This window comes from Ranitomeya variabilis, chromosome 1, assembly GCF_051348905.1.
Source record: "Ranitomeya variabilis isolate aRanVar5 chromosome 1, aRanVar5.hap1, whole genome shotgun sequence".
Classification (NCBI taxonomy): Eukaryota; Metazoa; Chordata; class Amphibia; order Anura; family Dendrobatidae; genus Ranitomeya; species Ranitomeya variabilis.
The window spans coordinates 465,928,275-465,952,732 of record NC_135232.1 but is presented as its reverse complement, the minus strand read 5'-3'; the positions used below and the strand labels follow the sequence as shown (position 1 = coordinate 465,952,732).

General features: G+C 44.2%; 1 long non-coding RNA gene across 1 annotated transcript in view; it reads left to right on the top strand.

The window, feature by feature from the left end:
- Positions 1-24,101, top strand: part of LOC143785645 (uncharacterized) — a 43,844-nt gene extending 19,743 nt beyond the window's left edge. Inside the window, exons 2-3 of the long non-coding RNA XR_013218142.1 lie at positions 23,643-23,798; positions 23,876-24,101. This is a non-coding gene — a long non-coding RNA (uncharacterized LOC143785645). The remainder of the gene's footprint in view (positions 1-23,642; positions 23,799-23,875) is intronic.
- Positions 24,102-24,458: the final 357 nt, after the last annotated feature.

Below are 24,458 nucleotides of genomic sequence, written 5' to 3'. Positions count from 1 at the left end.
GCTGTCCTGCCGGTCTCGGGAGCAAAGCATAAAGGTCCTTACTCCCTAGATGTTTTGGCTACCGGGATCCTGCGCCTCAGAAGGAGGCAGCCTGTGTAGGGCTGGTCCCCTTCTGGTATCATCTCCTTTTGCTTCCTCTCATTACACACTTGCTGCAATACAATTCTGCCTTCTAAAAATCTTTCTGGAAGCTGCTGCTCTGAGGGCATGCACAGCTTCTTTGGACCCTCTGTCCTCCTCAGACTCAAGTCTGGAAAGTTCTAACTTTCCCTACAGACTACCAGTTATATATATGTGGGGAGTGACCTAACAAATAGGAGCAGAAGCTCCCCCTTGTGGTCTGGAGTGTGAAACATGCTGCATGTTTGTGGTACCTGGATGCAGTTATCCTTCTTTGCCTCCAAACGTAGCATCACTCTCCTCAAGAGGAAAGCAATACCACGGGGCGTCGCATTTCCACCCTGAGCCCTTATTCAGATAGTCATACCACAGAAAAACATTAATAAATAAAATTTCCCTCATGTCTAATTTATGTCAGCACCAGTTGTAAAATGTTATTTTATTTTGTTAGCATTTTAAGATGTTTAAAAATGTAGCAGTAATTTTTCATTTTTTCAAGGAAATTTACAAAATGTATTTTTTTAGGGACCTATCCATATTTGAAGTGACCCATATATTGGGAAATCCCCAAAAGTGATACTATTTTAAAAACAGCACCCCAAGACATATTTAAAACTGCTGTCAGGTAGTTTATTAACCCTTAAGTTGATTTTCAGGCATTAATGCAAAGTGGCATGACAGAAATGAAAATGTTTATTTTTACCACCTAAATGTCGGTAACTTCTGAACAGTTTACTATAGCCGTCAGATTCTAAGGCTGCTATTTGGTCCTGAATTGCCATGGCAAACATCAGGACCACAAAATCATGATCTGAGGGCACCAATAGGGATAAATAGGAAGCCCCCACAATCTGTTAACCATTTATAATGATGTAGTTACTATTGACAGCAGCATCTAAGGGGTTAAACAGATTTGGATGGTGCAAACACTGATCGTGGCTGATGCAGCAAGTTGTCAGCTATAGTGGACAGCCAGCAGCTGCTGGATTGTCACCTCTATGGGGATGCTATTCTCTTATATATCAGGTCAGTTAAAAGACATATTGGCTGTCATTAAGGGGTTAAAAAAACACAAATTGGTCAATGAGTGAATGGAAAAAATCAGCAGCAAGGATTAGACTTTATACCTGTCATACGCTGTCCCATCTGCCGCATCTCACTGTAGATGAAATGCAGAGGAGAGCCAAAATATTGTAGAATATAGAAGTAATTTGAAATGACCCGGAAAAGATTTTTTATTGGATGTGGCAGCAGCAAACTGTGGAGGAACGCAACCCAGCAGCACTAAAAACCTTCTCTGACAAAATGTTAGAGACAGGGCAGGACCTCCAAGGTGTAGGGAGACAGTTCATGCCACATGTCTAGCTTGGATACCCAATAGTTATAAGGCACAGAGCAATCACAGAGGATTCTGGTACATCCGGCAAGGTACTCCTTCAGCATCTTCCAAAACTTTTCTCTCCTTTTCAGAGTACCTCGCGCATCAGGGCCTGGGTGCTGGGAGAGTCTGAGTAAAGTGTCCCAGACCTTTGAGCGTGTTCCCCTGCCTTTGCTGCATCTGGTGTGTTTCTCCCTCATCTCCACTTCTTGGTTGTGGTAGGAACTGTGACCTCTGCTGCCAGCATTGTCAGATGGGAATTTTTTTTAATAATTCTTCAACATTGCAACATTTTATTAGACCTCTGTGCCATGGGAAGGAGAAATATAAAGTTCTCCTTTTAGTGTGGGTTTGGAAGGGTGACCAACCAGTAATTAGTGTTTGCCAACATGTGCACTATGCAAGGGTCACGGCAAAGACAGTGGATTATAAACTCAGCCATGTGTGCCAGGCTGCAAACAGCCAAGACTGCCCTGTCCCCATCAAGAGGACAACTGTCCATGTTGTCCTACTTGTCCACCTCCTAGTCTTCCTCCTCCTTGTCCCACTCTCCTCCTCATCTTCAGGCCATCCACGCAAACAGACAGTATTGATTGGTGTGGGTAGTACCATCTGTAGCACAGGCAACCAGCTCCTGTTTTTCCTCCTCCACATTATCACCCAAACTGTGTTGAGAAGATGAGATGAGGCTGGGCTGTATAGAATCACTTAGTATAGTTTCTCATCTCAACTTGTCTGCCTGCTTAGCCTCATCTTTAATTGGGAGCAGTGAGCTTTTCAGTTGACAGAGAAGCAGAGTTTGTGATGCTGATTATGGCATCATCACCGCTGACCATCTTGGTTAAGTCCTCAAAGTTTTGGAGAACCACACAGATGTCAGACATCTGTGCCCACTCATCAGCTCTTATGTGCGAGGCTGTCCAGAATACCGATGGTCATGGTGTAGCTGGTATTCAACTACTGCTCTCGGCTGCTCAAAAAGCCTTGCCAACATATGTAATGTTGAGTTCCAATGCGTGGTGACATCACGCATGAGTTTGTGAGCTGGAAAATGCAAATGCTGCTGAAACACTGCCAGAGTGGTGGCACCTGTAGCTGACTTGCGGAAAATGGCTCACACTTGACATACTTTCAAAAATAGCTCAGGCAAATCTGGACAGGTTCTGATAAACCACTTGTTAGGAGTCGAGTTTCCTCTGCTGCACAGGGGAAATCTCAATCCGTGTCTGCTGCAGTCTCCCATTCTCTATCGGCCGCAGTGGAGCCTGCTCAGCGGAGACGTCGGTCCCAGCGTCTCACTGAGCCTGATTCTGTGCAAAGGGTTACTGCTGCCTCTCCAGGCTCTGCTATTGTACCCTGCACTGATCTGCGGCGAGCAGGCTTTTCTGGAACTAAGTCCTGCTTTGCACACACTGAGCATGCCCAGGGTAAGATCTCTCAGTGGAGATCAAGGGTCACATGCTCAGGTACTGCAGCCAAATCTATTGGTCCTTCTAGGAAGGTCCTGTAGGTAAGCAGGCTCTGTAGCAGTCTCTCATTGGTCCTTTTTAGGAGGGTCCTGTACGTGCTGCAGCTATTCAACCCCTTCCTGACCCATGACGCCACGTAGGCGTCATGAAAACCCGTGCCAATCCGACCCATGACGCCTATGTGGCGTCATGGAATGATCGCGTCCCTGCAGATCGGGTGAAAGGGTTAACTCCAATTTCACCCGATCTGCAGGGACAGGGGGAGTGGTACTTCAGCCCAGGGGGGGTGGCTTCACCCCCCCGTGGCTATGATCGCTCTGATTGGCTGTTGAAAGTGAAACTGCTGGAAACACTGATGTGAGCCCCCCCACCCCACCGATCACCCCCCCAAGCCACCGATCTGTCCCGTAGTCCCCTCCGTCCTGTGTTCCGCTCCCCCGTCCTCCTGTCCGCTCCCCCCATGCTCCTATGCCACCTCCCTGTGCTCCGATGCCCCCCCCGTGCCCCGATCTCCCCCCCTTACACTTACCGAGGCTCCCAGTGCCCGTCCGTCTTCTCCATGGGCGCCGCCATCTTCCAAAATGGCGGGCGCATGCGCAGTGCACCCGCCGAATCTGCCGGCCGGCAGATTCGTTACAAGTACATTTTGATCGCTGTGATAGGTTCTATCACAGCGATCGAAATAAAAAAATAATAAATAACCCCCCATTTTTTACCCCCATAGGTAGGGACAATAATAAAATAAAGAAAATATATTTTTTTCTTTTCCACTAGGGTTAGGGTTAGAACTAGGGTTAGAACTAGGGGTAGGGTTAGGGTTAGGGGTAGGGTTAGGGTTATGGCATGTGCACACAATGCAGATTTGGCTGCGGATCCACCGCGGATCCGCAGCAGATTGGCCGTGGATCCGCAGCGGATTGGCCGCTGCGAATTCGTAGCAGTTTTCCATCAGGTTTACAGTACCATGTACACCTATGGAAAACCAAATCCGCTGTGCCCATGGTGCGGAAAATTCCGTGCAGAAACGCTGCGTTGTATTTTCCGCAGCATGTCAATTCTTTGTGCGGATTCCGCAGCGTTTTACACCTGTTCCTCAATAGGAATCCGCAGGTGAAATCCGCACAAAAAAACACTGGAAATCCGCTGTAAATCCGCAGGTAAAACGCAGTGCCTTTCACCTGCAGATTTTTCAAAAATCGTGCGGAAAAATCTCACACGAATCCGCAACGTGGGCACATAGCCTTAGGGTTAGGGTTGGAATTAGAGTTAGGGTTGGAATTAGGGCTAGGGTTGGAAATAGTGTTAAGATTAGGCTTATGGTTAGGGTTACGGATAGGGTTAGGGGTGTGTTGGGGTTACAGTTGTGGTTAGGGTTGGGATTAGGGTTAGGGTTGGGATTAGGGTTAGGATTAGGGTTAGGGTTGGAATTAGGGTTACGGGTGTGTTGGGGTTAGGGTTGTGGTTAGGGGTGTTTTGGGGTTAGGGTTGTGATTAGGGTTATGGCTACAGTTGGGATTAGGATTAGGGGTGTGTTGGGGTTGTGTTGAAGTTAGAATTGAGGGGTTTTCCACTGTTTAGGCACATCAGGGGTCTCCAAACGCAACATGGCACCACCATTGATTCCAGCTAATCTTGCGTTCAAAAAGTCAAATGGTGCTCCCTCCCTTCCAAGCCCCGACGTGCACCCAAACAGTGGTTTACCCCCATATATGGGGTACCAGCGTACTCAGGACAAACTGGGCAACAATTGTTGGGGTCCAATTTCTCCTGTTACTCTTGCAAAAATAAAAAATTACTTGCTAAAACATAATTTTTTGAGGAAAGAACAATTATTTTTTATTTTCACGGCTCTGCGTTATAAACTTCTGTGAAGAACTTGGGGGTTGAAAGTGCTCACCACACATCTAGATAAGTTCCTTGGGGGGTCTAGTTTCCAAAATGGGGTCACTTATGGGGTGTTTCTACTGTTTAGACACATCAGGGGCTCTGCAAATGCAACATGACGCCGGCAGACCATTCCATCAAAGTCTGCATTTCAAATGTCACTACTTCCCTTCCGAGCCCCGACGTGTGCCCAAACAGTGGTTTACCCCCACATATGGGGTACCACCGTACTCAGGACAAACTGGTCAACAACTTTTGGGGTCCAATTTCTCCTGTTACCCTTGCAAAAATAAAAAAATTACTTGCTAAAACATAATTTTTGAGGAAAGAACAATTATTTTTTATTTTCATGGCTCTGCGTTATAAACTTCTGTGAAACACTTGGGGGTTGAATGTGCTCACCACACATCTAGATAAGTTCCTTGGGGGGGGTCTAGTTTCCAAAATGGGGTCACTTGTGGGGTGTTTCTACTGTTTAGGCACATCAGGGGCTCTGCAAATGCAACATGACGCCCGCAGACCATTCCATCAAAGTCTGCATTTCAAATGTCACTACTTCCCTTCTGAGCCCTGATGTGCGCCCAAACAGTGGTTTACCCCCACATGTGGGGTATCAGCGTACTCAGGAGAAACTGGACAACAACTTTTGGGGTCAAATTTCTCCTGTTACCCTTGGGAAAATAAAAAATTGCTTGCTAAAACATCTTTTTTGAGGAAAGAATAATGATATTATATTTTCACGGCTCTGCGTTGTAAACTTCTGTGAAGCTCTTGGGGGTTGAACATGCTCACCACACATCTAGATAAATTCCTTGGAGGGTCTAGTTTCCAAAATGGGGTCACTTGTGGGGGGTTTCTACTGTTTAGTCACATCAGGGGCTCTGCAAACGTAACATGATGCCCGCAGACCATTCCATCAAAGTCTGCATTCCAAAACGTCACTACTTCCCTTCCGAGCCCCGGCATGTGCCCAAACAGTGGTTTACCCCCACATATGGGGTATCATCGTACTCAGGAGACACTGGACAACAACTTTGGGGTCAAATTTCTCCTGTTACCCTTGGGAAAATTAAAAAATTCAGGGCTAAAAAAATATTTTTGAGGAAAGGAAATACATTTATTATTTTCACGGCTCTGCGTTATAAACTTCTGTGAAGCACTTGGGGGTTCAAAGTGCTCACCACACATCTAGATAAGTTCCCTTCGGGGTCTAGTTTCCAAAATGGGGTCACTTGTGGGGAGTTCCTACTGTTTAGGCACATCAGGGGCTCTGCAAACGCAACCTGATGCCAGCAGAGCATTCCATCAAAGTCTGCATTTCAAAACGTCACTACTTCCCTTCCGAACCCCGACGTGTGCCAAAACATTGGTTTACCCCCACATATGGGGTATCAGTGTACTCAGGAGAAACTGGACAACAACTTTTGGCGTCCAATTTCTCCTGTTACCCTTGGGAAAATACAAAATTGTGGGCTAAAAAATAATTTTTGAGAAAAGAAAAATTATTTTTTATTTTCATGGCTCTGCGTTATAAACTTCTGTGAAGCACTTGGGAGTTCAAAGTGCTCACCACACATCTAGATTAGTTCCTTGGGAGGTCTAGTTTCCAAAATGGGGTCACTTGTGGGGGAGCTCCAATGTTTAGGCACACAAGGGCTCTCCAAACGCGACATGGTGTCCGCTAATGATTGGAGCTAATTTTCCATTCAAAAAGCCAAATGGCTCGCCTTCCCTTCTGAGCCCTGCCGTGCGCCCAAACAGTGGTTTACCCCCACATATGGGGTATCATCATACTCAGGACAAACTGGACAACAACATTTGGGGTCCAATTTCTCCTATTACCCTTGGGAAAATAAAAAATTCCGGGCTAAAAATCATTTTTGAGGAAAGAAAAATTATTTTTTATTTTCACGGCTCTGCGTTATAAACTTCTGTGAAGCACCTGGGGGTTTTAAGTGCTCACTATGCATCTAGATAAGTTCCTTGGGGGTCTAGTTTCCAAACGCGACATGGTGTCCGCTAACGATTGGAGCTAATTTTCCATTCAAAAAGTCAAATGGCGCTCCTTCCCTTCCGAGCCTTACCATGTGCCCAAACAGTGGTTTACCCCTACATGTGAGGTATCGGTGTACTTAGGAGAAATTGTCCAACAAATTTTAGGATCCATTTTATCCTGTTGCCATGTGAAAATGAAAAAATTGAGGCTAAAAGAAATTTTGTGTGAAAAAAAGTACTTTTTCATTTTTACGGATCAATTTGTGAAGCACCTGAGGGTTTAAAGTGCTCACTATGCTTCTAGATAAGTTCCTTGGGGGGTCTAGTTTCCAAAATGGGGTCACTTGTGGGGGAGCTCCAAGGTTTAGGCACACAGGGGCTCTCCAAACGTGACATGGTGTCCGCTAGCGATGGAGATAATTTTTCATTCAAAAAGTCAAATGGCGCTCCTTCCCTTTCGAGCCTTACCATGTGCCCAAACAGTGGTTTACCCCCACATGTGAGGTATCAGTGTACTCAGGAGAAATTGTCCAACAAATTTTAGGATTCATTTTATCCTGTTGCCCATGTGAAAATGAAAAAATTGAGGCTAAAATAATTTTTTTGTGAAAAAAAAGTACTTTTTCATTTTTACGGATCAATTTGTGAAGCACCTGGGGGTTTAAAGTGCTCACTATGCTTCTAGATAAGTTCCTTGGGGGGTCTAGTTTCCAAAATGGGGTCACTTGTGGGGGAGCTCCAATGTTTAGGCACACAGGGGCTCTCCAAACGCGACATGGTGTCCTCTAAAGATTGGAGCCAATTTTTCATTCAAAAAGTCAAATGGCGCTCCTTTCCTTCCGAGCCCTGCCGTGCGCCCAAACAGTGGTTTACCCCCACATATGAGGTATCAGCGTACTCAGGACAAATTGTACAACATCGTTCATGGTCCAGTTTCTCTTTTTACCCTTGGGAAAATTAAAAAATTGTTGCTAAAAGATCATTTTTGTGACTAAAAAGTTAAATGTTAATTTTTTTCTTCCATGTTGCTTCTGCTGCTGTGAAACACCTGAAGGGTTAATAAACTTCTTGAATGTGGTTTTGAGCACCTTGAGGGGTGCAGTTTTTAGAATGGTGTAACTTTTGGGTATTTTCAGCCATGTGGTCCCTAAAAAAAATGGTTTTGTAAATTTTGTTGTAAAAATGAGAAATCACTGGTCAAATTTTAACCCTTATAACTTCCTAGCAAAAAAAAAAATTGTTTCCAAAATTGTGCTGATGTAAAGTAGACATGTGGGAAATGTTATTTATTAACTATTTTGTGTCACATAACTCTCTGGTTTAACAGAATAAAAATTCAAAATGTGAAAATTGCAAAATTTTCAAAATTTTCGCCAAATTTCCATTTTTTTCACAAATAATCTCAGAAATTATCGACCTAAATTTAACACTAACATGATGCCCAATATGTCACGAAAAAAAGTCTCAGAATCGCTAGGATCCGTTGAAGCGTTCCTGAGTTATTACCTCATAAAAGGACACTGGTCAGAATTGCAAAAAACGGCAAGGTCATTAAGGCCAAAATAGGCTGGGTCATGAAGGGGTTAAGGCTCGCATGGCCGCACGGCCATGCGCTAGTATCTTCCAAAGTTACGTGCTTTGCGCCACTGTGGTCATGTGCTTGAATGTGTTCAGGGACCCGGCTGAAATAAGCCCCTAGAATGCTGGCACCTCCGGCGAGGAGATTGTGTATGAGTGTATTCAGGGACCTGGCTGAAATAAGCCCCTAGAATGCTGGCACCTCCGGCGAGGAGTGCTGTGTGCATGCATGACCACTGACTGCTCTCGTCTGGGTAGTTAGCCTGTGCCTCTGTGAGAGTCTAACAGGGCACAGAGCTTTGCTTTCTCTGTGAAGCTAACAGAGCTGGTTCATACCGCCTTATTGTGCTGACATTCACTTAGCAGCAGGATCTTTCCTGCACGGTGGATCCTGGGTTGTGAACGCACCAATCCCATCAATAAATATATTTGGTGAGTTCCGCAAACCCTAACAGTATACTAGAGCCAGGATTTGGCTAAGTAATGGCGGATGAACAGCGGTTGCAGGGGTACATCCAGCTGCTGGAGGGTCGGTTGACGTCTCTTGAGCGCGCAACCTCGGCGGTGGATGTTACCACAAAAGCTGTTCAGGCTGCTAGCGTGGCTGCAGCAGCTTTACCCACTGCCACCTCTGTTCCGACCATATCTCACCTCCCATTGCCTGAGAGATACTCTGGGGACAGTAAGTCCTGTAGGGGTTTCGTGAGCCAGTGTGGTATACACCTCGAGTTCCTGGCTGCACGTTTTCCCACAGAGCGGGCAAAGGTGGGATTCATCATCTCTCACTTGTCGGACAGGACGTTGGAGTGGGCTACGCCACTGTGGGAGGGCAACGATCATGTGGTGCGGAGTGTTCCTCGGTTTCTGGACACTCTGAAACAGGTCATTGTAGGACTTCAAGTCACCCATGATACAGTGCTCCAGCTGCTGGCTTTGACTCAGGGTTCAGACATGGTCAGCCATTTTGCGGTTACCTACCGGATGTTAGCGTCTGAGGTGGAATGGCCGGATAAAACCCTCATTCCCGTATTTTGGAGGGGGCTGGCTGACCATATGAAGGATGGTTTGGCTACTAGGGAGATTCCCGCCACACTGGAGGAGCTCATAGCTGTATCAACTCGCATAGACCTTCGTTTTCACGAGCGAAGGTTGGAGCGAGCCCAGTGTAGGCAGAGGTTTCGGCTGGCTCCCACCTTCGCCAGACCTCTGGAATCTCCAGTCCAGGCGTCCGAGTCACATGAGGCCATATAGGTGACACGAGCGGGACCCAAGTCCCAGTCCGCTAGTGCACATAAGGTCTGTCATGCTTGCCGGCAGTCAGGACATCTTGCCTCCAAGTGTCCTCAGCAGTCGGGGAAACGTCAGCGTCTAGTGGCAGTAGGGGGAGGTACACTAGACTCGGCGACCTTTGCCTCAAAGTTGTCCTTCAAGGGGACAATTACCTTTGGCCCATCCACTCTTATGGTAGAGCTATGCGTGGATTCTGGGGCGGAGGGTAATTTTATGTCATCCGCTTTCGCCCAGCATCACGCAATACCCCTGGTTATGCTCGCCAAACCAGTAACCGTTCGAGTGGTAAATGGGTCGACACTACCCTCTCAGATTACCCACCAAACCATTCCTATCACGCTTTCTGTGTCTCCATCACATCAGGAGATTATCTCCATATTAGTCATTCCTGAGAGAATTGAACACTATTGGCCCTATGCAGCCATGTTCTCCGAAAGGGCTGTGGAGACCCTTCCGCCTCACCACCCATATGACTGTCCTATTACCTCTTGCCTGGTGCTGAGCCTCCCCGGTGTCGAGTTTATCTGTTATCTCTCCTGGAGACAGAGGCAATGTCTCAGTATATCCAAGAGAATCTGGCAAGAGGATTCATTAGGAAGTCAGTATCACCTGCAGGGGCAGAGTTCTTCTTCGTACAGAAGAAGACAGGAGACTTACGTCCATGCATAGATAACAGGGGTCTTAACGCTATCACCGTTAAGAACAAGTACCCATTACCCCTGATTTCTGTGCTTCTTGATAGGCTACGGGGAGCAAGGGTATTTACAAAATTATATCTGCGGGGTGCCTATAACCTGATTCGCATCCGTGAGGGGGACGAATGGAAGACGGCTTTTAACACTAGGGATGGGCATTATGAATACCTGGTGATGCCCTTCGGGCTCTGTAATGCGCCAGCTGTTTTCCAAGACTTTGTGAATGACATTTTCCGGGATATGCTCACCACCTCGGTCGTAGTCTATCTGGATGATATTCTCATCTGCTCTCCAGATATTGACTCCCATTGGAGAGATGTTCGCAAAGTCTTCGACCTCTTATGGGTAGTGTTGAGCGATACCGTCCGATACTTGAAAGTATCGGTATAGGATAGTATCGGCCGATACCCGAAAAGTATCGGATATCGCCGATACCGATACCCGATACCAATACAAGTCAATGGGACACCAAGTATCGGAAGGTATCCTGATAGTTCTCAGGGTCTGAAGGAGAGGAAACTCCCCTTCAGGCCCTGGGATCCATATTAATGTGTAAAATAAAGAATAAAAATAAAAAATATTGATATACTCACCCTGTGACGCGCCCTGGTTGTAACCGCCAGCCTCCGTTCATAAGAGTGAGCGCTTGAAAGTCCTTAGATGACGTCGCGGCCTGTGATTGGTCGCGTTGCGGTCACGTGACCGCTCCGCGACCAATCACAGGCCGCGACGTCATCTAAGGACTTTCAAGCGCTCATTCTTATGAACGGAGGCTGGCGGTTACATCGGTAAGGTCCAGGCTGCGTCGGAGAGGTGAGTATATCAATATTTTTTATTTTTATTCTTTCTTTTACACATTAATATCGATCCCGATACCGATTCCCGATATCACAAAAGTATCGGATCTCGGTATCGGAATTCCGATACAGCAAATATCGGCCGATACCCGATACTTGTGGTATCGGAATGCTAAACACTACTTACGGGCAAACTCCCTCTACGCCAAGTTGGAGAAGTGTGTGTTTGAGCAGGAGTCCTTGCCTTTCCTTGGTTATATCATCTCTGCCCAGGGTTTGGCTATGGATCCTGCCAAGCTACAGGCTGTGATGGACTGGCAGGAACCCCATTCTCTTAAAGTGGTGCAGTGCTTTATGGGGGTTATTAATTACTATCGCCAGTTCATTCCACACTTCTCAACTTTGGTGGCTCCCTTGGTTGCCCTCACCAAGAAGGGAGCAAATCCCAAGTTGTGGTCAGAGGAGGTCTCCAAGGCCTTTCTCTCGATTAAGTCACACTTCGCTAGCGCTCCCATCCTACATCGCCCCGATGTAGATAAGCCATTTATCATGGAGGTGGATGCCTCATCCGTTGGTGCTGGAGCAGTCCTTTTCCAAAAGGATGCTCAAGGTCGGAAGCATCCTTGCTTCTTTTTCTCCAAGACCTTCACACCAGCGGAGAGGAATTATTCCATCGGGGACCAGGAGTTGCTAGCCATGAAGTTGGCTTTTTCAGAGTGGAGACACCTCTTGGAGGGAGCTCGCTTTCCCTTCCAAGTGTTCACTGACCACAAGAACTTGGTGTATATACAGACGGCCCAGCGGCTGAATTCTCGCCAGGCTAGATGGTCCCTGTTCTTCTCCCGGTTCCATTTTACTCTCCATTTTCTCTCCGGGGAGAAGAACACTCGTGCCGACGCTCTTTCCTGCTCCGTAGTGTCATCTGAGGAAGAGGAGGAGGAGCCTTGGCTTATTGTCCCTTCAGAGAGCCTGAGAACTGTGGCTCCGGTTTTGCTTGAGTCCGTGCCCCCGGGCAAGACTTTCGTACCAGCGAATTTGCAATCGGAGGTTCTCTCTTGGGCTCACTCATCCAGAGTCAGTGGACATTTTGGGACCAAGAGCACATAAGAGCTTTTGGCGAGGACGTACTGGTGGGCGCATATGGCTCGTGACGTCGGGGACTATATTCGGGCGTGGGTCTCCTGCGCTCAGAATCGGTCTTCTCGGCAATGGCCTGCTGGGTTACTTTACCCCATGCCGGTGGCAGACAGGCCTGGGAAATGGCCGGGATAGACTTCTTGGTGGGCTTACCCAAGTCTCGTAGCTGCACCGTTATCTGGGTAGTCACCGATCATTTTTCCAAGATGGTGCATTTGGTGCCGCTACCACGGTTACCTTCTGCACGGGCCTTGGTGGCGTTGTTCATTAAATATATTTTCCGCCTACATGGAATGCCTGATAAAATTGTCAGCGACCGGGGTCCCCAGTTTGCATCTCGGTTTTGGAGAGAGCTCTGCCGTTTACTCAGCATAGAGCTGAATCTCTCCTCTGCATATCATCCCGAGACGAATGGGTTGGTAGAGAGAATCAACCAGACTCTGGTGACATACTTGTGACATTTTGTCTCTGCTAGGCAGGATGACTGGGCATCTTTGCTACCTTGGGTGGAATTTGCCTTGAACAATGCCGTAGCCTATTCCACTGGATAGACTCCTTTTCTCCTCAATTACGGCCAGCATCTGCGTGTCCCTGTGCCCATGCCCATGTCATCCACCAATTCTAGGGTGGCAGACTGGGCGGTGGAGGCACGTGACATCTGGGATCGCACACAGGATGCCATCCGGGCCTCCAAGGAGAGAATGAGGTTTCGGCCAATACTCACCGGCGCCCCGCTCCGACCTTTGCTCCTGGCGACTTAGTGTGGCTCTCGGCGTAACATCAGGCTGCGAGATGAGTCCACTACGTTTGTGCCTCGCTACATTGGCCCGTTCAAGGTTCTGGAAAGGTCAACCCTGTGGTCTACCATTTGGCTATTCCTCCACACCTTGGTATCACCGATACCTTTCACGTTTCCGTCTTAAAGCCCGTTCATTTGTCCTGGTTTTCTGAGTCATCTGCCGGGACATCGGGTTCATCCACAGATGAGTTTGAGGTGAATGCTATCGTGGGGTGCAAGGTGGTACGTGGCAAGAAATTTTATCTGGTGGATTGGAAGGGTCACGGTCCAGAGGATAGAGCCTGGGAGCCTGTGGAGCACATTCGGGCTCCGTTGCTCATTGCAGCTTTTGAGCATAGCGAGGCTCAAGGGGGGGCTCTAGGAGGGAGGGTAATGTTAGGAGTTGAGTTTCCTCTGCTGCACAGGGGGAATCTCGATCCGTGTCTGCTGCGGTCTCACATTCTCCATTAGCCGCAGTGGAACCTGCTCAGCAGCAGACGTCGGTCCCAGCATCTCACTGAGCCTGATTCTGTGCAAAGGGTTACTGCTGCCTCTCCAGGCTTTGCTATTGAACCTGCACTGATCTGCAGTGAGCAGGTTTTTCTGGAACTAAGTCCTGCTTTGCACACACTGAGCATGCCCAGGGTAAGATCTCTCAGTGGAGATCAAGGGTCACATGCTCAGGTACTGCAGCCAAATCTATTGGTCCTTCTAGGAAGGTCCTGTAGGTACGCAGGCTCTGTAGCAGTCTCTCATTGGTCCTTTTTAGGAGGGTCCTGTATGTGCTGCAGCTATTTAAGGCTCGCATGGCCGCACGGCCATGCGCTAGTATCTTCCAAAGTTATGTGCTTTGCGCCACAGTGGTCATGTGCTTGAATGTGTTCAGTGACCCAGCTGAAATAAGCCCCTAGAATGCTGGCACCTCCGGCGAGGAGTGCTGTGTGCATGCATGACCACTGACTGCTCTCATCTGGGTAGTTAGCCTGTGCCTCTGTGAGAGTCTAACAGGGCACAGAGCTTTGCTTTCTCGGCCGCTCTGTGAAGCTAACAGAGCTGGTTCATACCGCCATATTGTGCCGCGATTCACTTAGCAGCAGGATCTGTCCTGCACGGTGGATCCCAGGTTGCGAACGCACCAATCCCATCAATAAATATATTTGGTGCGTTCCGCAAACCCTAACACCACTGAACCGCTATGGTGAGCTAGGTTGAACACATGGGCCAGGCATGGTACATGTGCAAGGTTGCTAAGCTTCAGAGCCGCCTCCTCTTTGGTTGGTTGTAGGTTAAAGGGTAAAAATAACAAATCAGTCTGGTCTGTTAGGCCTTTCAACAACTCTGTGGTAGTGTTTGTCACCTGATTAGATTAGCTTCAGCAGAACCTGCTGCCGCTTGGCAGTGCTTCCAGCTTGCAACTGATGTTGATGGTTTAGAGATGATAGTGAAGAGGAAGAGGAGGATATGCAGGAACTGTAGAAGGTGGGGGAAACCCTGATTGGACCAGGGTCTGCAATGTACAGTGTTGTAGCACGTGTTCCATCCAAGGATCTGACTGGGTCCCGCTATCTACAAAGTTTACCCAGTGTGTTGTCAGGGAAATGTAGAATCCCTGGCCATAAGCACTTGTTCAGGTATCCATTTTTAAGTGGACCTTCCCAGTAAAAGCGTTGGTCAGGGCACAGCTGATGTTTTGGGACACATGCTTGTGTAAGGTGGGGATGGCACACTGGGAGAAATAGTAGCGGCTGGGGAATGAGTATCAAAGGACGGCCGCCACCATGAGGTTACGGAAGAGTTGTCTTCTCTAGCCTGAATGGCAACATTTCCAGGACAAGCAGTCTGGAAATGTAGCCATTTAGTATTGCGGCCTGTGGGTGGGTGGCTGTGGATTTATGCTTGCGTTCCAAGGACTGGGGTAGGTACAAGAAAGCGCTGCACTTCTCATGCTCAATCCACCCATAAATAGGGATAACCCAGGAACCCCAAGGTTCTCATTCAGGTGTGAGTGTATTAGATTTAATTATCCTCAAGTATGTAGTGCCATCCTTCTCTTTCCACGTGTAGCACGGAGCACCAATCTCGGTCCGGAAGTTCTCTCACCGTGAACGTAAGTGATGTCAATGGAATGCAAGAAAGTGACCAATTAGGGACTTATCAGGTCCACATATTTGACTTCCTGTCAAACTTTGGCTGATCCAGGACACCTTGTAAAACACCCCAGCATATTTTTTTGTCTGTCATATGTGATGTTTGTTTTGAATTTTCAACGCTTTTAGAAAGATTATTAAACGGTTATTAAAAGTTAATTTTTAGGGGTCTTTTTGGGGGTTAACTGGACTGTCTTTAAAAAAGTGACAGACTCAGGAACAAATAAATCTTTTCCAGGCAAGTTCACCCGTGTTGGTGCTCTGAGGAACACTTGTCCACTGCCTCTTCTTGACTGTTGTGGTGCTGCAGATCTCTCCTCCTGTGTGCTGCTGTCCTTGCTCTGCAAGTCACCTTCTGAGGTTGAGTCAGTGACTTCGTCGTCCTCCACATGATCTTACACTTTTGCACCCAGGTCCTCCTCCTGACTTTCTGACTTAACAACATCACTTTTTGGCAACTGTGTCTCATCACTCACTTCTTGAGACAGTAATTGCATTACTTACATTTCTTACCCATACACTATTCTGTGACATGGATTACATTTCTTAGATACATAACATTCCAAAAAGCATTGAAATATTTTGCTGGGTTACATTTCTCACATATACACTATTCCATTGTCTGAAGTACATTTTTTGTGATATACAATGCTTGCTGTACTAAATTTTCACCCATACACTATTTTAGTATACATTTCATTATTATATATCCCTCAAAAAAACTTCACAAATTTAATGGTATTCTATTGCCCAGTCATACAATGTTCTTGGGTACATTTTGGTGGTATATAACCAGCAAGAAATATTCTTGGGTAAGTTCTGGTAATAGATAAGCCTCAAAAAACTTGTTGAAAATGTTATCAACATTGTGTTGCTCACCCATAATCTATTACATTTTCTTGGGCATAGTGTGTTACTAAAGAAGCCTCAAAAACGTGTTCAAAATTTTAGGCTGTGTGCACATGTTCCAGTTTTGGTGCTTATTTGTCACATTTTTTCTACTTGGATTTGTGATAAAAACCTGAAGCAAAACCTATTGCCAGCAAAGTGAATAGGAAGCCAGAAGTGTCCTGCACATATTGAATATTTTTAACTTGTAGATTTAGTGCATAAAATAATCTGTTGCTCGTCAATTCTCTGTAGGTTTTTACCCTGCATTTTTCACAATTGACTTCACTCAAATCAATAAAAAATGCACGTAAAAACACACCAAAAAAGCATCAAAAACATTTGTTTTTGCAGCTGTGTTTTTCCTGCCAAGAGATGCAGAAATGGTGCAGAAATTTTACTCAACGTGTGCACATACCGTTATCGGTAATATATGGCTCATCCATAGACTATTCCATGGTCTGGACTATGTTTTGTTGGTATAATAAAACCCTCAAAAGTGCACAGCGTTTATGAGTCTATGCATACCAATATAAGACAATTTGAACAAAATGTATGTGTATGAGGTCTTCCTTCATGTCTAATGCAGGGTGTATCAGAGTCCTAATTTTTTACTATTCTTGCTTCCTTCATAAATTAAACTGAAATTTCCTTTTTTAAATAAAAAAATCAATTTGGATTTACTTAAATTATAGTTTTTTAAATCCTTTTTAAATTTAGCCTTTTATACATCCCATTACACAGAAAAAAAATGTTTCTTAACATTTTTTCTCTGTAACATGCAAATTTTTGTTGGTTTGTAATGTTTTATTGTCACTCAAAGAGTAAAAATGTGACTCCATTTTTCTCAGCAGCGATCTGGGAGTCAGAGTTGCTTCCAGGGGTCTTCCCCATGCTGTTCTCCTTCCATTCAGCACTTTTCCCATATATTTGAACATTTTCACTGCCCCCAGACTTCTTTGTAGGGTTTGTAGGAAAAAAAACTTGGAAAAAAAACTTGGTTTTCCCATTGACTCCCATTATACTAGTTACTTGAAACAAGCATGTTGGTATTAGGAATTGCTTAGGCGAGCATCCAAGCTTAGTGCTCACTCATCTCTACCATTTACTGTATAACTTTTGCTGGCTAATGGCAGGTGTGTTGTAGGAGTATACACATAATTGTTTCACCATGGTTAGCATCAGGTAGAATATCACATAGTTACAGCTGTTTATGTTGCTAATTGGTGCTAACAAATTCCCTTTCATTCAATCTTTATTTCAGAAAAATGAATGTGCTTCAGCTTTTAGCTGAAAAAGATTTCAGCTATAATGAATGTGTCACATAATGATTAGTTCTTTGCTAAGCCCTGACAACTTTTCATAAAGGTGATGAAATTGTATAGCAATGAATGGCTTTGAATTGTCTTTTTAAAAGAATGCCTAAATGTATGGCTAAAAGTCTGGTGAAATGAAAAAAAGGAGAACAATTAAATAAAGGCTATGGTGATTTCACCATCATAAATAGATTAATTTAAAGATGAAGATGGTACCTGAATGGCAGGTCAAAATGGTGAATGGTGTCGCATTGCAAAAATAAAAAAAGCCCATTGTGGGAGTAGAGGGCACAGAAGAGCGCACAAATTTGCCCAGACCACTAGAATTCCGGCCCAGAAAAAGAAATGCCCTCTAGTAAAGACCCAACACTCTGTGGGAGGTGCATACGCGGTGTAAACAGAAGCCCTGCCCACCGGGAGATTAACAAAGAGGTCAAGCAGAGTGGTCAAAGGTGGAGACACCAAGTTGGTAAAGTGACGAGGCTGAAATGTCAAAAGTTCGCTATCTCCATTAGCAAGCTGAATGTGGAGAGGAGACCAGCGTAATATACCAAGGGAAGAAATGGCATATTGTGATGGTCCTAACCTCAAATGTTAAAACCTTACTGTTTGTCAAGTGACATTCATGGGGATAAGGTATGAGATGGACTGAACCCGGCCAGTAGACACACAGTCATGGGGCACCACATGGATATAATGTTAACTAAGTACCCTATATTATTTTCATGCACTATTGCTGTTTATTTATTTACTGCAGGATATTTGCTTATTATGTTTTTATCTTGGGTTTTGCCTGTTTAGTGGATAGTGTATACATGCACTTACATCCTGCACGGACTTCAACTTATATCCAAGTTAATTTCTTTAGGTTTTTATTATATCCAAGTTCATTTTTTAGGTTTTATTTTTCAGTTTGTTTGCACCATGTGCATATAAAGGTGTGGCCTGCCTTTTCTTTCAGCCGTATTAACTTCTACCTTCGTTTCATAGATGATTTGATTTTGATTTGTAATGGCCCCGAAAATGCGGCCCTTGATTTCATTGATGAATTAACCCCTTTACCTCCAAGGGTGGTTTGCGCGTTAATGACCAGGCCAATTTTTACATTTCTGACCACTGTCCCTTTATGAGGTTATAACTCCGCAATGCTTCAACGGATCCCGGAGATTCTGACACTGTTTTCTCAAGACACATTGTACTTCATGACAATGGTAAAATTTCTTTGATATTACCTGTGTTTATTTGTGAAAAAAATGGAAATTTGGCAAAAATTTTGAAAATTTTGCAATTTTCCAACTTTGAATTTTTATGCAATTAAATCACAGAGATATGTCACACAAAATACTTAATAACTAGCATTTCCCACATGTCTACTTTACATCAGCACAATTTTGGAACCAAAATTTATTTTTGTTATGGAGTTATAAGGGTTAAAAGTTGACCAGCAATTTCTCATTTTTACAACACAATTTTTTTTTGGGGACCACATCTCATTTGAAGTCATTTTGAGGGGTCTATATGATAGAAAATAACCAAGTGTGACACCATTCTAAAAACTGCACCCCTCAAGACAAGATGCTCAAAACCACATTCAAGAAGTTTATTAACCCTTCAGGTGTTTCAGAGGAATTTTTGGAATGGTTAAATAAAAATGAACATTTTACTTTTTTTCACCAAAAATTTACTTCAGCTCCAATTTGTTTCATTTTACCAAGGGTAACAGGAGAAAATGGACCTCAAAAGTTGTTGTAAAATTTATCTTGAGTACGCCGATACCCCATATGTTGGGGTAAACCACTGATTGGGCGCATGTCAGAGCTCGGAAGGGAAGGAGCACCATTTGACTTTTCAATGCAAAATTGACAGGAATTGAGATGGCACGCCATCTTGCATTTGGAGAGCCACTGATGTGAAAGTACACCCCCTAAGGAACTTATCTAAATGTGCGGTGAGCACTTTGACCAATTAAGTGATTCACAGAAGTTTATAATGCAGAGCCGTAAAAAAAAATCATATTTTTTCACAAAAATGATATTTTTGCCCCCAATTTTTTATTTTCCCTAGGGTAAGAGAAGAAATTGGACCACAAAAGTTGTTATACAATTTGTCCTGAGTACACTGATACCCCATATGTGGGAGGTAAACCACTGTTTGTGCGCATGGGAGAGCTCGGAAGGGAAGGAGCGCTGTTTGACTTTTCAATGCAAAATTGACAGGAATTGAGATGATAACCATCTTGCGTTTGGAGAGCCCCTGATGTGCCTAAACATTGAAACCCCCTACAAGTGACACCATTTTGGAAAGTAGACCCCTTAAGGAACTCATCTAGATGTGCTGTGAGAGCTTTGAGCCCCCAAGTGTTTCACTACAGTTTATAACGCAGAGCCGTGAAAATAAAAAATATTTTTTTTTCCACAAAAATTATTTTTTAGCCCCCAGTTTTGTATCTTTCCAAGGGTAACAGTTGAAATTGGATCCCAAAAGTTGTTGACCAATTTGTCCTGAGTATGATGATACCCCATATGTGGGGGGGAACCAACTTTTGAGCGCATGGCAGAGCTCGGAAGGGAAGGAGTGTCATTTGGAATGCAGACTTAGAAGGATTGGTCTGCAGGCGTCACATTGCATTTGCAGAGCCGCTAATGTACCTAAACAGTAGAAACCCCCCACAAGTTACCCCATATTGGAAATTATACCCCCCAAGGAATTTATCTAGATGTGTTGTGAGAACTTTGAGCCCCCAAGTGTTTCACTACAATTTATAACGCAGAGCCGTGAAAATAAAAAATCCTTTTTTTTCCACAATAATTATTTTTTAGCCCCCAGTTTTGTATTTTCCCAAGGGTAACAGGAGAAATTGGACCCCAAAAGTTGTTGTCCAAAGTGTCCTGAGTACGCTGCTACCCCATATGTTGGGGTAAACCCCTGTTTGGGCGCACGGGAGAGCTCGGAAGGGAAGGAACACTGTTTTACTTTTTCAACGCAGAATTGGCTGGAATTGAGATCAAACGCCATGCCACGTTTGGAGAGCCCCTGATGTGCCTAAACAGTGGAAACCCCACAATTATAACTGAAACCCTAATCCATAAACATCCCTAACCCTAATCCTAATGGTAACCCTAACCACACCCCTAACCCTGACACACCCCTAACCCTAATCCCAACCCTATTCCCCACCGTAAATGTAATCCAAACACTAACCCTAACTTTAGCCCCAACCCTAACCCTAACTTTAGCCCCAACCCTAACTGTAGCATTAACCCTAGCCCCAACCCTAACCCTAACCCTAGCCCTAACCCTAGTCCTAACCCTAACCCTAGCCTTAACCCTAACCATAACCCTAGCCCTAGCTCTAACCCTAGCCCTAACCCTAGCCCTAACCCTAATGGGAAAATGGAAATAAATATATTTTTTAAATTTTTTAATTTTTCGCTAACTAAGGGGGTGATGAAGGGGGTTTGATTTACTTTTATAGCAGGGTTTTTAGCGGATTTTTAGGATTGGCAGCCGTCACACACTGAAAGACGCTTTTTATTGCAAACAATTTTTTTTGCGTTACCAAATTTTGAGAGCTATAATTTTTCCATATTTTGGTCCACAGAGTCAAGTGAGGTCTTGTTTTTTGCGGAACGAGTTGACGTTTTTATTGGTGACATTTTCAGGCACGTGACATTTTTTGATCGTTTTTAATCTGATTTTTGTGAGGCACAATGACCAAAAACCAGCTATTCATGAATTTCTTTTGGGGGAGGTGTTTATACCATACCGTGTTTGGTAAAATGGATAAAGCAGTTTTATTCTTTGGGTCAGTACGATTACAGCGATACCTCATTTATATCATTTTTTATGTTTTGCCGCTTTTATGCGATAAAAACTATTTTACAGAAAAAATTATTATTTTTGCATCGCTTTATTCTGAGGACTATAACTTTTTTCTTTTTTCTTTGATGATGCTGTCTGGCAGCTCGTTTTTTGCGGGAGAAGATGACGTTTTCAGCGGTACCATGGTTATTTATATCTGTCTTTTTGATCGCGTGTGATTCCACTTTTTGTTTGGCGGTATGATAATAAAGCGTTGTTTTTTGCCTCGTTTTTTTTTTACAGTGTTCACTGAAGGGGTTAACTAGCGGGACAGTTTAATAGGTTGGGTCGTTATGGACGCGGCGATACTAAATATGTGTACTTTTATTGTTTTTTTTTATTTAGATAAAGAAATATATTTATAGGTACAATATATTTTTTTTTGGGGGGGGGATTTTTTTTTTTTTTAACACATGTGAATATTTTTTTTACACTATAAAATTGCCCCAGGGGGGGGCATCATGTTATAGTGTAAGATTGCCGATCTGACACTTTGCTGTGCACTGTGAAGCCACCTCCCTGCAGGACCCGGATGCCGTGGCCATCTTGGATCCGGGCCTGCTGCAGGGAGGAGGAGGTAAGAGACCCTCGGAGCAACGCGATCACATCGCCTTGCTCCGGGGGTCTCAGGGAAGCACGCAGGGAGCCCCCTCCCTTCGCGATGCTTCCCTATACTGCCAGAACGCTGCGATCATGTTTGATCGCAGTGTGCCGGGGGTTAATGTGCCAGGGGTGGTCCATGACCGCTCCTGGCACATAGTGCCGGATGTCAGCTGTGATAATCAGCTGACACCTGGCCACGATCGGCCGCGCTACCCCCGAGAGCGCGGCCGATCACATATGACGTATTATCCCGTCGATGTTGTCCACGTCAACTCATTTCAAACCTGTTGATGTAAACAGCCTTCTCAGATTTGATAGTGGGCACTTCCTCAGATGGATTAAGAATATTCCATATGGCCAGTATTGGAGGGTTCATAAAAATTGCACAAATAATCAGGATTTTGTGAAGGCAGAGATTCCTACAGAAAGGATATCCTAAGAAGTTATTAATAGATGCCTATAGGAGAACTCAACCTCTCCCACAAGATTCTTGTATTGCAAAAATCCTTTCCGATAATAAGATCAATGAAATGAAATCTAGGGAGTGGAGTATGGTAACCACTTACAAACAATCTCGAGCAAGTATTCAAAGGTTATTATGCAAGTATTGGTTCATCTAACAGGCTAACCCAATTCTTTCAAACCATTTGCTCAACAGGCCATATATTGTCTATAGAAGAAATCGCAATTTGCGGAATATGGTGTCACCTAGCAATATTTTTTTGGAATAAAAAAATACAAAGGAGAAACCCATGAATTCTAATTTGAGCTGTTATACTTGCAACACCCCAAAATGTCTGTGTTGTAGTACAATCTTTCAGATCTCAAACCACTGGGGCTAGCTTCACCATTAATTGCAGGGTGGACTGTCAGTCCACTTATGTTGTTTATCTCCTGCAATGAACGTGCGGCCTACAATATGTGGGTTGCACTATTCAGACGCTGCATGCCAGATTAAACAAGCATCATCACAATATACACAATGGGTTTCAATAACATAGTATGTCCAAACATTTTTGCACTTTCTTCAAAAAGATTCAAAATTCTTAAAATTTATAATTATAGATCAAGCAGCTGTTACTGCTCTGAATCTTTATAGCAACTTAATAAAGAAAGAAAGTTTGGGGATCTTTAAATTGGGTACTTTGAGTCCTGAGGGCCTGAATTTAACCATTGAGAATGTGGCTAAGTAACAGTAGTAAGGATAAAAGAAATGAACTGTATGGTAATAATTAGAAAATAACAGGAGGAAAGGACTGAATGTGCATTTCCTTGTCTGCTTGCAGATGCTAAGCAGGTTGAGGCTGGGTATTCACTAGCATGGGAGACTGGCTGGCAATCCCTGGTTATAACATTAATAAATAATAAAAAGGTGAAATGGATCAATTCATATTTTCTTTGTGTTTTTAGAGTTTTTAAATAAGAATTGTATATGCTACAGTATAATCTGTTATTAGTATTTTTAGATTGTGCATGATAAACATTTTGTAAAAATAGTTTTGCAGGTGATTAGGTCGTTGAATCACTTTGAAATATATTATCTTCAGGTCAAATTTTATATTTTATTTTATCATGATATTGCTATATTTTACATATTTTTACATCTATATATTGTACATTTTATATTTTACATCACATTATTTTTTGATCATTTTTTGACTATTTATTGATTTTTTTTCTTGGTTTTATTGCTGCATTTCTGACAGCTGATCGCTTGTATACAAAGGATTAATCGACTTCATTGAATGCTTTCATCCCATTGGTCACTACCCCTATTTAATGTGTTACTTCCTACACTGTTTTTAAATCCACCTGAAGAAGGTAGCAGCCCACTGCCAAAACACTTAGTTGTTCAATGAAAGGTTTGTTTACCGCTAATCTATTGCAGTGTGTATAGCCATAGCGCTCCTTAAATTGACCACATTTTTTCCAAAAAAAGTTTACATTCCCCTTGTGGGATTGTGGCTGGAGCAGCTTGGGGCCATAGAGATCATCTCCAGGCAACAGGACCTGAAGTGATGTGACATCCTGTGAAGTGGCATCACGTGACTGGATCTTGGGCCCACGTGACCAGACCAGGAAGCAAACCACAGGAGCAGTCCCAGAGCAATAGAGCAGGAGTGCATGGAGACGTCTGCTACTGGAGTTGTGCAGGGGTGCATAATCCTTCCAGGTGAGAGGCTAATCCCCCCACCTTCCATTGCAACATCCCAATCAAACCACCTGGTACTTCTCATGCTGCGCTCTTCCATGTTTATTGTCTTTTTCTTTCAGCTAGACATTTAATTCATATGGCTCAACATGTCTGCTTGTCTTCTGGCTAGGTTCAATTCTTAACAACCCTTATTCACATGCATGTCACTTTACAAACTACTTTATCTACTACATTGTATGTGCTTATTATGTTTTTAACTTGGGTTTTGTCAGTTTACTTGCACAGCCAGAGTGCGGAGATTGGGGGAGGAATAAGAAGACTCCTTTCGCTATCAGTTCATACATCCATACCAATAATCAGAGTTGAG